Source organism: Phoca vitulina, unplaced genomic scaffold (assembly GCF_004348235.1).
Source record: "Phoca vitulina isolate PV1807 unplaced genomic scaffold, GSC_HSeal_1.0 scaffold18, whole genome shotgun sequence".
Taxonomy (NCBI): domain Eukaryota; kingdom Metazoa; phylum Chordata; class Mammalia; order Carnivora; family Phocidae; genus Phoca; species Phoca vitulina.
In genome coordinates, this window is record NW_022589721.1 from 7,806,692 (window position 1) to 7,818,727 (window position 12,036).

Here is a 12,036-nt window from a genome sequence, read left to right on the forward strand (position 1 = left end):
GGTCGCTTTTTTGTTCAGAGAGTTGCTGCTATTCTTTTCTTCGATCTCCTGTTGAGTTTGTAGGTGTTCAGAATGGTTTGATCCCTATTTAGCTGAATTCCTGGGACCAGATGAAATTTGGGTCTCCTACTCCTCTGCCATCTTGCTCCTCCCCCTATTTCCCTTCAATTTTGTAAAAATGTAATTCCTTTTTTTTTTTTTTTTTTCAGTGTTCTCTGTTGGCATTTGCTCACAGGCAACACTAGCTTTGATATCCACTCCAGGTATCTAGTGAACATCCCTATGTTCTGGCCAGTGTTCTAGGCTTCACTCACTGCTCATTTTCATCCAGGGTTTCTTTGGTTGCCCATCACTGGGTCATTCCTCCAGCTTTTATATAACTTTAGCAATGTCATGAAAGATATGTTGTAACTTATCTCAGAGGTAGTTGTATTCTAGTGAAAGAATTTTATAAAGAATTCTCTATACTAATAAAGGTAGAAATCCTATTAATTTAATTTGATAATATCCCAAATATAATATTGTCACCTGCAAATAATCCACTTTAAAACAAAGCAAAATTAATTATCAACATGAATACTTGACCCATATTTGAAATAATTATATCAGAATGTTTCAGTGAGACATGATCTCTACACATATAATGATATCCATAGGAAGTCCTAGAATAATCCATTCCTGTCTAAAATTTTAAAATGCATTAGCGGGGTGCCTGGGCTCAGTTGGTTAAGTGTCTGACTCTTGTTTCTGTTCAGGTCATGATCTCATGGTCATGAGATCAAGCTCCACATTGGACTCCATGCTGGGCATGGAGCCTGCTTAAGATTCTCTCTCTTCCTCTGCCCACCACCCCTGCATGCATGCACTCTCTTTCTCTCTAAAATAAATAAATAAATCTTTAAAAGTGTATTGGCGCTTTGAAATAGCATAATGAGGAGTATCTTCATAACTCAAAATAAAATATAAAACTGGTAATTGGAAACATGTATACGCAGCTTGTTTGCCTTGTCTGAAAAAGGATTTTTCTCCTCTATTCAAATCTATCTCAGAATCAGGGTATGGAATCTAAGAGGAAATGATAAAAGTGACAGTAAAATAAACTCCTAATAGATTTATTTTTTCCTAGATAATTCAAAATTATTTAGCACCCCCTATATTTTAAAGCTTCATTACATCTGGGGTATTGAGGTTGACATTTGTATATGTGTGGGAGGAATGAAAAGTGCAGGTAGTTTTGGAAAGAAACATGCTTCAATAACATAGCCCACATGATATTCAGAGCTTTTATTCTTTTTTTTTTTTTTAAAGATTTTATTTATTTGACAGAGAGAGCACAAGCAGAGGGAGAGAGAGGGAGAAGCAGGTTCCCCGCTGAGCAAGGAGCCCGATGTGGGACTCGATCCCAGGACCCTGGGATCATGACCTGGGCTGAAGGCAGCCGCTTAACCGACTGAGCCACCCAGGCATCCCTCAGAGCTTTTATTCTTAAAGTCAGGTACATTGAGATATAATTCACATATAGAAAAATTCACCCTCAGTTCTATGAATTTTGGCATATATATATATATATATATATATATAAATCAAATACAAGTATATGCAATCATGTAACCACCACCCAATAAGAGCAGTTTCATCTTCCCCCCAAAAAACTTGTGGGCCTTTGTTGTCAACCCCTGTCCTTAACCACAGTCTATTGCAACCACTGATCTGTTTTCTGTCCTTATAGTTTTGCCTTCGTACCTTTTAGCTATTTTAAACGTTATTTGTCTATTAGAAATGTTTATTGAACACCTACCACAGTAAAGTCATCATTATCTACAAAAGTCTGTTAATATTCAACATTCATTTCTCGTCAGATTTGAATGTTGTTTTATGAAATAGCCACATGCCATATGCAAATTTCTCCCATAATTACTACATTTTTTTGGCTTTAAATGTCTAAAAATGGGGACAGTTATTGGTGGGAAGTGAAGTCGAGCTTGGTCCACGTTAAGATTTGTTAATCAGTGAGTGATCATAATCAGTTTCTGGAACTCACATTGACTTTCATAAACAATGCTTTTAGAGCTGCTTTGACCACAGATTTCATCTGCAGTCTGTGCTGGAGGAGTTGAAGATTCTAGCAAATCCCTATTGATTATGCAACCATACTTCTAGACCTCAGCTGACTGATGTAGGTGAAACTGGCTGGAACCGATTCATACAATCCACAGAGAAAAAAAAATAACTCCAGAGTGTTGATGCATATGATACTCCAAGTTAAACCTTTTCAAAATCAGAAGTGAAAATAGACCAAATTGTTGTGTTTCTCTTGAGCTTTCCTTTAGAAAGATTCCAGTTTTGCAAAATGGCTGTTTACTTTTTGGCACAGAGTCTCTCATCTGAATTTGATGAACCTTTATTTTTGTCAATAAATTACAAAAAGCTGGTAGTAGTCTTTCCCCTGCACTTAGGAAGTATGAATATAGGCAATTCCTTTCAGTTTTCTCCTTGAATAACAGTTCTTTCTTATTTTAAACTAAGGTTATTCAGAATAAATCAAATAAGAAGAGTTGAAATATGATTAAATTATCCTTATAGTCAAGGAAGTACTCAATCAAATTATTCAAATTCCTATTGTGTCATTTTACTACCAAATATATTTTCTCATCCACATAAATGTGAGTTAATATTCAAACCACTTCTGACTTGAATGTATCTGACTTCACTCTATCCCAAATAAAGGAAAACAAAGTTTTAAAGCTCTTTTGTCAAGTATCTACATTCTCCTATTGCCAAGCCAAACTATCTATTGTCAAATAGCAACCAATGAATCTAAATAACTCTTAAGCTTTTGAAGTGGATATACACATAGTTTTCTCATCTCTCCACTTCCATAAAATAACAATATTCTTGAAGTTAGAGATAATGCTTATGTTTATCTGCCACTGTCCTCAAAGTTATTCCAAGCACATAAGTATCTAATATTAGACAATATTTAATTAAAATTTGCACAGAGACAAGTAGAAATCAAATATTCTAGTTGAAGCCTGGGGGAGGGGAGAAACTTCATGGAGCTGTTGAACTAAGCAACTCATTGACAAATTTGTTTTACATGTGAAGGCAGCATCTCTTCTAAAAAGCCTTATCTCACTCCCATTCTAGGCTAGTCTCTTATACAAGGTGGTGTAATAATCTTTTAATTTAGCTACTTCATTCACTAAACTGAAAATTCCTTGAGATTATGAATATGTGGTTTAATAATTTTTTGTAGTCCTTCTTTAGTAGTTGCTTCTTAGTAGAAGCATCTACTAAATGATAAATAAATACATGTTGAAAACATTTTCTTTATGCTATAGTATACTGTAAAGAAAGAAGCTACTTAAATATGCAAGATAAGTAAAATATATGATTCCAGGTATACAAATTAGAAATACTGACTTAAACTGGGCTCATGATGTTACTAAGAACTTAGGGCATCAAAAGTGGAGTGTACAGCAAATGTGCTTGGTTTGTCTATAGAGACTAGACTCTAGTGAACTTCTCGCAAATGTTTGGCTTTGTGTCAAACCGTGGAGATGGCAAGAGACAGGTAAGTTTGGTTGCTTGTGCTTTTGGTGTCATATCCATTGAACTGCCAAATTCAATGCCATGAAGTTTTTCTCCTATGTTGTCTTCTAAAAATTTTATAGTTTTAGCTCTTAAACTTCAAGTTTTTGATCCTTTTTCTGTTAATTTTATTGTGTGATGCAAAGTATGGGTTTTTTGACATGTGGATATCAAGTTTTTCCAACACCATTGTGGATAAAAACCGTGTCCTTTCCCCATTAATGGTTTTGGCATCCTTGTTAAAAGGCATTTGACCATGTATGTGAGGGTTTATTTGTGGGCTTTCTATTCTAGTCCATTCATCTGTATGTCTACCTTTATATCAGTATCACACTGTTTTGATTACCAAAACTCTGCAGCAAGCTTTGAAATTACAAAGTGTGAAATCTCCAGCTTTGTTCTTTTTCAAGATCATTTTGCCTCTTTGAAGTCCCTTGGGATTCCTTATGAATTTTAGGTGTCTTTCTAAAAAGTCATCACCAAACCCAAGATCATCTAGATTTTCTCCTGTGTTGTCTTCTAGGAATTTTATAGTTTTTTGTTTGTTTGTTTGTTTTAGGAAATAGAAGTGTATAGTTTATTAAATACACCATAAGGGAGCATCGGGCAGGATAGCAAAGAGACTGTCTGCCAGAATTTTATAGTCTTTATTTTTACATTTGGGTCTGTAATCCTTTTGAGGTAATTTTTGTGAAGAATATAAGGTTTGCATCTAGATTCATTTTTTTTATATGTTGCTGTCCAGTTGTTTCAGCATCATGTGTAGAAAGACTATCTTTTCTTTTTTTTTAAATTTTATTATGTTATGTTAATCACCATACATTACATCATTAGTTTTTGATGTAGTATTCCATGATTCATTGTTTGCATATAACACCCAGTCTATCTTTTCTTTATTGTAATGAATTGTTCCTTTGTCAATTCATAAGTAATTTTAAGGGGGTATTTTTAGACCATAATCCTTGCCCCAACAAACTTTTACCCAGTGGTTTTAATATACTTTGTTGATTGTCACCTCCATTAATTTGTTATATTGATGACTACAAAATTAACCCGATTTTCATAAATCAAAACTTAATGGAGTAAGTTAACTCTATAATATTTTTTAGGCTCATTATGTTAAAAATAAATGATGTATCTGTGAAAATTAATAAAAGGAAACCTCACTAAAAGAAGTCAGGAGGCCAGAAGGGGGAGCTTTCATGCCATACCATCAATTACAGGAAGGATTGTCATTATATGCCTCAACAGAATAATCCTCAATAGGAAAGAATCATCAATTTCAGACCCCAACAGGAAAAGATGTACATTGCATCTTCTACAAGAAATTGACTACCCTAGCAATTCAGGAGAGAGACCGTCATCAGCTTGAGCTCTTCCTGTTCTCCAGTGAAATTTCCTTCCAAACAACCCCTCCCAACTTTCTGTTTCTTCTCCATAAAATAACATTCTTTTGCTTTATTTGTTGCACTAGCCTATGGTTTTTGCTGTAACTTTCTTGTCCTGAATTGCAATTCCCTGATATTCCCGAAGGAACTGTTTTATTGGTAATATAACTGACTTTTATTTTTAAGATCAGCATATTCAAAGTTGGGATATTACAAGAATATGCAAAGAAATTCTTAAGCCAAGGAATAACTTTAGTCAACATATAAAGATCCACCATAAATGCATTTGTTTTTCATTTTAAAGAAGCATTTAACTACTTCTCATATTTGGTATAAAGGGTCTTATAAATATTTTTCTTTTAATGTCTTACCATGATATAAAATGTCTGGTAGAGAGATAAAAGACATTGCACATGCTCTCAGGAAAATTAAAATTTGGTCTGAAACAGATGATTTTAATATAGCATGAAGGATGTTACCCAGTAATCAACAAGTGCTATAAGAAGTTATTCACTGAGCACGGATTTTGAATTATTTTTTTCTAATGTAATCAACCTCAGGTAACACACAAATAATTTAATAAACTTCTTGGAAAACATGACCAAACTGTTCTTCTAAATACAATTTCGTTATTTAAAAGTGTGAAAATTCTCTAAGAGCATAGGTAGAAACCCAGAGGTCTTAGTTCCCTACCTAGAGTTATTAGTTTTCCTCTTTTATAATTATATAAACATTCTTTTAACTTTTAAAAATTTTAAAAGTAAAATTGTTTTTCTCACTACTTTAAAGGGATACTACTGTGTTCAAAACTAGTAATCTAAACTAAAACTACTACTCAAAGACTTTGTCCTCCTCAAAGTATAATAATTGTGATTTTTAACTCTAAGCATTTCCCTCTACTTTCACATATTTATTTACCACCCAGGACTCTCAATTTTTAGTCTGTTCTTTGGCCAACTACTCTGAAGGCTTTCATTTTTGGTGAGGAGGGAGTTGGTGTCCTTGTTCACAGAAGCTGCAGCTTCTTTTGGCTTCTGGGAAACAATAATACTGCCTGGCAGTTTGTGATGACAATTAGATGAGGTAATGCATGTCCAGTGTTTACCGAAATACTTAGCATATATAAGGTGATCAACCAATTCTAGTAATTTTTATAAAATCCAAAGTTTTATCAAAATATTCTAACTTCTAATAACTGGACTCTGCCTGGTCCTCCAACCTTCTCATTGTTTCCTACCCTTCCTCTCAATATTTAGAGCTCCAATCATAATGAAATTCTTGCAGATAAATATGCTTACCAGTTTAAAAGATGAGCATGTGCAAAATCTCTGTTCTTCCTTCAAGGTTTAAATCTAACATCATTCCCTTGGGAAACATTCCTAGATTGCTTCTAGGTAGAGCTGGCTGTTATCACCTGTGTGTCTCCAAAATTCACTATATATCCTTATTACAGCACCTAAGTCACTGTGTATGGAAAGTACTTTTGTGAGTCTGATTCCCACTCTCAAGAGTTAGCTCCTTGAGAGAGCAGAAACGTACCTATGGCACTCTGCACAGGATAGTGACTGGTAGATAGCTGGTATTCAAAGAATGTTTGATGAAGTATTTATAAGAGCTTCAAAATATTATATCATGCATATAGATGATCAGTCAAAAAAATGTGTTATAATGAAGAAGAGTCCTTAGGATACAGTAATTATGGGTAAGGAATAAGAAGCTTGGTGCAGTAAATATTATAAAAAGGAATTTCAGGTTCTACATAAACATTGCCTACTTCAGAAATGAGACTTAGCCTTACCTTTTTTTTGCTTAGGTAAGGGCTAGTGCAGATTTGAATGTTTGTCTCCCCAAAATTCATATGTTAAAATCTTAATGCCTGAATAGATAGTATTAGAAGGTAGAGCTTTTGAGAGGTAGGTACTTAGCGCATGAGGGTAGAGTCCTCATGAGTGAAGTTGGTGTTCTTGTAAAAGGACCTCATAGAGATCCCTTGCCTATTCCACAATGTGAGGACACAGCAAAAATATGCCAACTATCAACTAGGAAAAGGGCTCTCACCCAGCTATGCTGGCACCCCAACTTTGGACTTCCCAGTGTCCAGACTATGAGAAAATAAATTTCTATTGTTTTCTATTGTTTATAAGTTTCCCAACTTGTGTTATTTGTTATAGCAGCTCAAATTTACTAAGACAGAAACCCCACGCTCAGTACCAAAATCTGTATTAGGGTTCTCCAGAGAAATAGAACCAGAAGGATATATGAGGAGATTTATTATAGGAATTGGCTGACATGGTTGTGGAGGCTGAGAAATCCCACAGTCTATGATCTGTAAGCTAGAGAACCAGGAAAGCTGGTGGTATAATTCACTCTGAGTCTGTGGCCTGAGAACCAGGAGCTCCAATATCAGGGCAGAAAAAGGTGGACATCCAACTCAAGAAGAGAGAGAGAGAATTTACCCTTCCTTAGCCTTTTTGTTCTTTTCAGGTCCTCATTGGATTAGATAATGCTGGCCCACATTGGTGAGGACAAATCTCTTCACTCAGTCTACTGAATCAGATGCTAATCTCTTTCAGACACTCTTTAAGAACACATCTAGAAATAATGTTTTAGCAGATATCTAGGTGTCTCCTAGCCCAGTTAAGTTAGCATATAAAATTAACCATCATAGCTAGGTTATAAAAATTCACTTTAGACACAGTACACTTCTGGTCTCCCAATGGAAACATTAGAATCAGGTGTGTCTTGTTATCTAAGCACTCTTAGGTCTCAAGGGTTTGAAGAGATTTTTAAATGTCAATTTATTTTTGGTTGAAAAAAAATGCAGAATTTTTAATGTCAGGTGTTCACTTTATTATATCAAAAATAATGTGCATTGCCTGTTATAAGCAAACAATGAATCATGGAACACTACATCAAAAACTAATGATGTAATGTATGGTGATTAACATAACATAATAAAAAAAATGTGCAAATGCAGACACCTTTTTGACTTCCTTTATAAAGTATAATGAAATAGCATAGTAGCATTTTACTTTTAAGGCCTGAGTGTAAAATGAATGATTTTGGTAACTTAGGGACAATGCAAATCATTAGTAAACAACCCATTCCTTGAATAATCTAGCCTATTTGATGAAACAGAAAACAGCTCCTCTGATGTTCAGATGTGTGATTACAGTGCAGCTTGAGTCCCAAATCTGCTTGCAGCCCATGATACACTCCTGCTGAGTGAGCTGTCTGATTGCCTCCTTGAAGACATTTTATTGTTGATCACAATTTAAGTCAATGTATTATTAATTTTGTTGGTAACTTGATTTTGATATGCCTTTATGCCATCCTTTTAAAAATTCTCTGTAGCATTTACATGAAGGGAGCTAAATGGGGGATGACAAATACATCTTGAGCATTAACTCCACAGGTGGTCTTGTTGAATTACTTTCTTCGGTGTTCTCTGGAGAATTATGTCATTTTCAGTCATTGAAAGTTATTTTTTAAAATTGAGTTATCATTTCCACAACTATAACTGTTATTTCCCACAATTAAGGGCACATCTGTAAGTGATCTAACTCAGGGTTCCATTCAACCAGTATCGAATGGTACTGTCTTTCATAGTCTGAATATCACCCCAAAAGAACCCTACATATTTGTTTTTGGACCCTGGATGTGGTAACAATATTAAGTGATTCTTTATTACTATTGATAGAGGTATTTTTCTTATACATGGAAGCCAAGGGTAACTGCTAAGTTAATTTAATAATCAGTAAGTACTCTCATGTTTCATCTTTCATAAAATCCAGCAATGAAAATGCAATTAAAACATTATTACATTTATCAATATTAATTTTAGGAGTAACTAGTTATAAATAGTTGAATAATATTAAGAAGCAAGTTGAGGTTGTAGTCAAGGTCATTTCTCTTTGTCAATTCCTATTCATCTGTTCTTTCCTCCTATCCTACTTTTATGGACAATAAAAATAATTTCTCCTTAAATCCCTGTATCAGTTGATTTGTTAAGAGTTAGTTGGACAGTTAGTCAGGGCCAGGGTCCCCAACAAGAAGATATGGAGTCAGGACAGCTAAGATAAAACAGTACTAACATCCTACTTTTCAGCTTAGATGGAACCACACTAGCATTCTGTTTTGCAGCCTTTGCAGAAGTGACTTCTGCAAAACATCCTAAAATAAGACAACCTCAGAGCATTTGTCACTATCAGGGGCAAGGGGCAGTTACGACTAAGCCCCCAGATGTCACTTTTACATGACATTTACAACCAAGTAATATAAAAAGAAGGAAAAAAAAATCTTCTTAAAGAGTCAGTAGTATTAAAAATGAGACCTAGAATGATCTTTAAGGAAGCCATAATTCTGGCATATTAGCTAGTCTCAGAGTCACAGTTTTCTCATTTTTAAGTGGGGATTGTAGTGTCAGTAGTTATGAAGATTAAGATACCCTGAAAGTGCTTTATAAGGTAAAATTACTATATAAAAGGGAAATCTTTATTTTACATTTACATTACATGTCTTTATCAACAAATCTCTTTTTTGAAAGACAGTAACTAGCCACAAATTATGCAGTTACTCCCCATTTATGTTTTATCACCTAAACATAAACAGCCCAGCTACTTTCCAGAGAGCCCAGAAACAAATCCATACAAAAACAGTCAACTGATCTTTGACAAGGGTGTTAGGAATACCCCATGAGGAAAAGACAGTGTCCTCAACAAGTAGAGTTGGAAAACTGGATATCTATATTTAAGAAAAAGAGATTGGACCCCCATCTAACACTATATCCCAAAATAGACTCAAAATGGATTAAAGATTTAATATAAGACTTGGAGCTACAAAATTCCTAGAAAGAAACTTAGAAGAAAATCTTGACATTGGACTTGGCAATGGTTTTTCTGAATCTGACACCAAGAGCACAGGAACAGAATAAGGAAACAGACAAGGAAACAGATTTTCTCCCAGACTCTCCAGAAAGGACACAGCCTACCAACATACTGACTGTAGCCCAATGAGACCTGTTTCCAACTTCTGACCTACAGAACTGTAAAATAACAAATTTGTGTTGTTTTAACTTTGTGGTAATTTATTATGGCAGCTATAGAAAACGGATACCACCAAGTAGTTCGAAACTCATAGAGAAAAAAAAAATAAGTAATAACCCTCAGAGGAAGTAAATCTTTTCTCTAATACTCAATGATAAAAAATCACTTTCTCATACCTTTCAAATAGTAAAACTAATAAATAATTTATACAGTATAGTAATAATAAAATGGTAATAGAGATAGTTTTGAACACACCTCACAGAGATAGACAAGGAAAGGCACCAAAGGAAGGGTACCTAACCCAGATCTGGTGGAAAGAAAACATTTCTGGGCTAAGTGGTAGTGATATCAAAGCAGTGACTCAAAAGATGATTAAATCTTTGTCACATGGGTAGAGATAGAGTGTTGAAAGGACAAACTACATTTGAAAAGACTGGAAATTTAAATAAAGCATGATAGTCAAGAAATAAGATAAGTTTAAACTAAGAGGATCCAAAGTGGCAAAATAGGATGTCAATGCAGGGGCTCATTTTAATAAATACCTATGTCCCTAAATCTTCCATATCACTAGTCCCAGTGGCTTCAAGATTAATCACATATGGGTAAGGTAAATGTGAGGAAAAAATTGCTTATTTCCCATCAGTGCCTACTCATGAAGCTATCCGGTTATGAGCAACTCTAACTCCTACTATCTGTATTTCCAAACAAGTATGCACTACGGTCCTGTGACATTTTGTCTATTTTAAGAAACTGATGCCACCAAATTCATTTCTTTATAAACAGAATCAAAGCACATAATTACAGTTCCAGAGATTTCCATCACATTAGCTATTCTGAACACTTACACTATCATTCTGGAAACACCAGTTGCAACAGAAAAATAGTAACCCATCAAATTTGTAAGTCCCAAAATACCTGAAGCATCTGTCTTTTAAGATGAACTTGGAGAAGAAATTACACAGAAGATAGACTTGGTGACAATCCGTCATCAACAGTAACCCAAACACATTAAGTGTTTTTATATATGCCTTTTAAGTGTCAGTAAGATGACACATCCCGGGCATAGCATACTGCCACCAATGGAAACTGCCTTGTTTTATCTTTCTCTCTCTTATGGTTTACTTTTCACTGACCAGAAGCTGTTACAGCCGCAGATACAAGAAACCATTTAGAGAATGTCTAAACGTTGATTTCACGGAGAATGCTTTGCCATTTTCTGCATGTCCTTTGTATTTTTAAACCTGAGTCACCTCATCCATATGTCCATCTATGATAGTCATCTGAGAGTCAAAATTTGTTAGTTAATATCAGAATTGATACTTCAAATGAAAACTGTAGGAAAAAACAATATAAAGTTATGCTTTTACAAATTTGTATATCATCCTTGCACAGAGGCATGCTAATCTTCTCTGCATCACTCCAATTTTAGTACGTGTGCTTTCAAAGCTAGCACTACAAAATGTTTACTTTTAAACCCACTAATCTTATGTTTCAGGAAAATGTAAGTTTGGGGCAAACAGCACTATTATCAGTTGTAAGAAATCTAAAAAATTTGATGTGGCAAAAATTGGACAATCTGACACATGGACACAGATTTTTCTTTAACAACATCTATTTTAGCTACAGTAATTTCTTCCTCTCTCATGTTTCCAGGACCCTCCCAGAGCCAGTGAAATGGAAAGTTATGAAGAAGATAGGTTTTCTGGGTACACGATACTTTCTTTTCCAAACCTCCCTTCTTCTTGGTCCTCAGCCCTAGAGAGTAGTAGTTGTGTATTTGTTTGTTTGTTTTTCCTTTAGTAAAATATGAAAAAGAGGGGCATCTGGGTGGCTCAGTCGGTTAAATGTCTGCCTTGGGCTCAGGTCATGATCCAAGGGTCCTAGGATGGAGTGCCGCGTCAGGCTCCCTGTTCAGGAAGCCTGCTTCTCCCTCTCCCTCTGCTGATCCCCCCTGCATGTGCCCCCCCAAGATAAATAAATAAAATCTTAATAAAAAAAGAAAAATACAAAAA

General features: G+C 34.9%; 1 non-coding gene across 1 annotated transcript; it reads right to left on the reverse strand.

The window, feature by feature from the left end:
• Positions 1-11,371: 11,371 nt before the first annotated feature.
• Positions 11,372-11,477, reverse strand: LOC116639638. The gene has a single exon (XR_004300888.1). It is a non-coding gene; the product is annotated as a U6 spliceosomal RNA (small nuclear RNA).
• Positions 11,478-12,036: the final 559 nt, after the last annotated feature.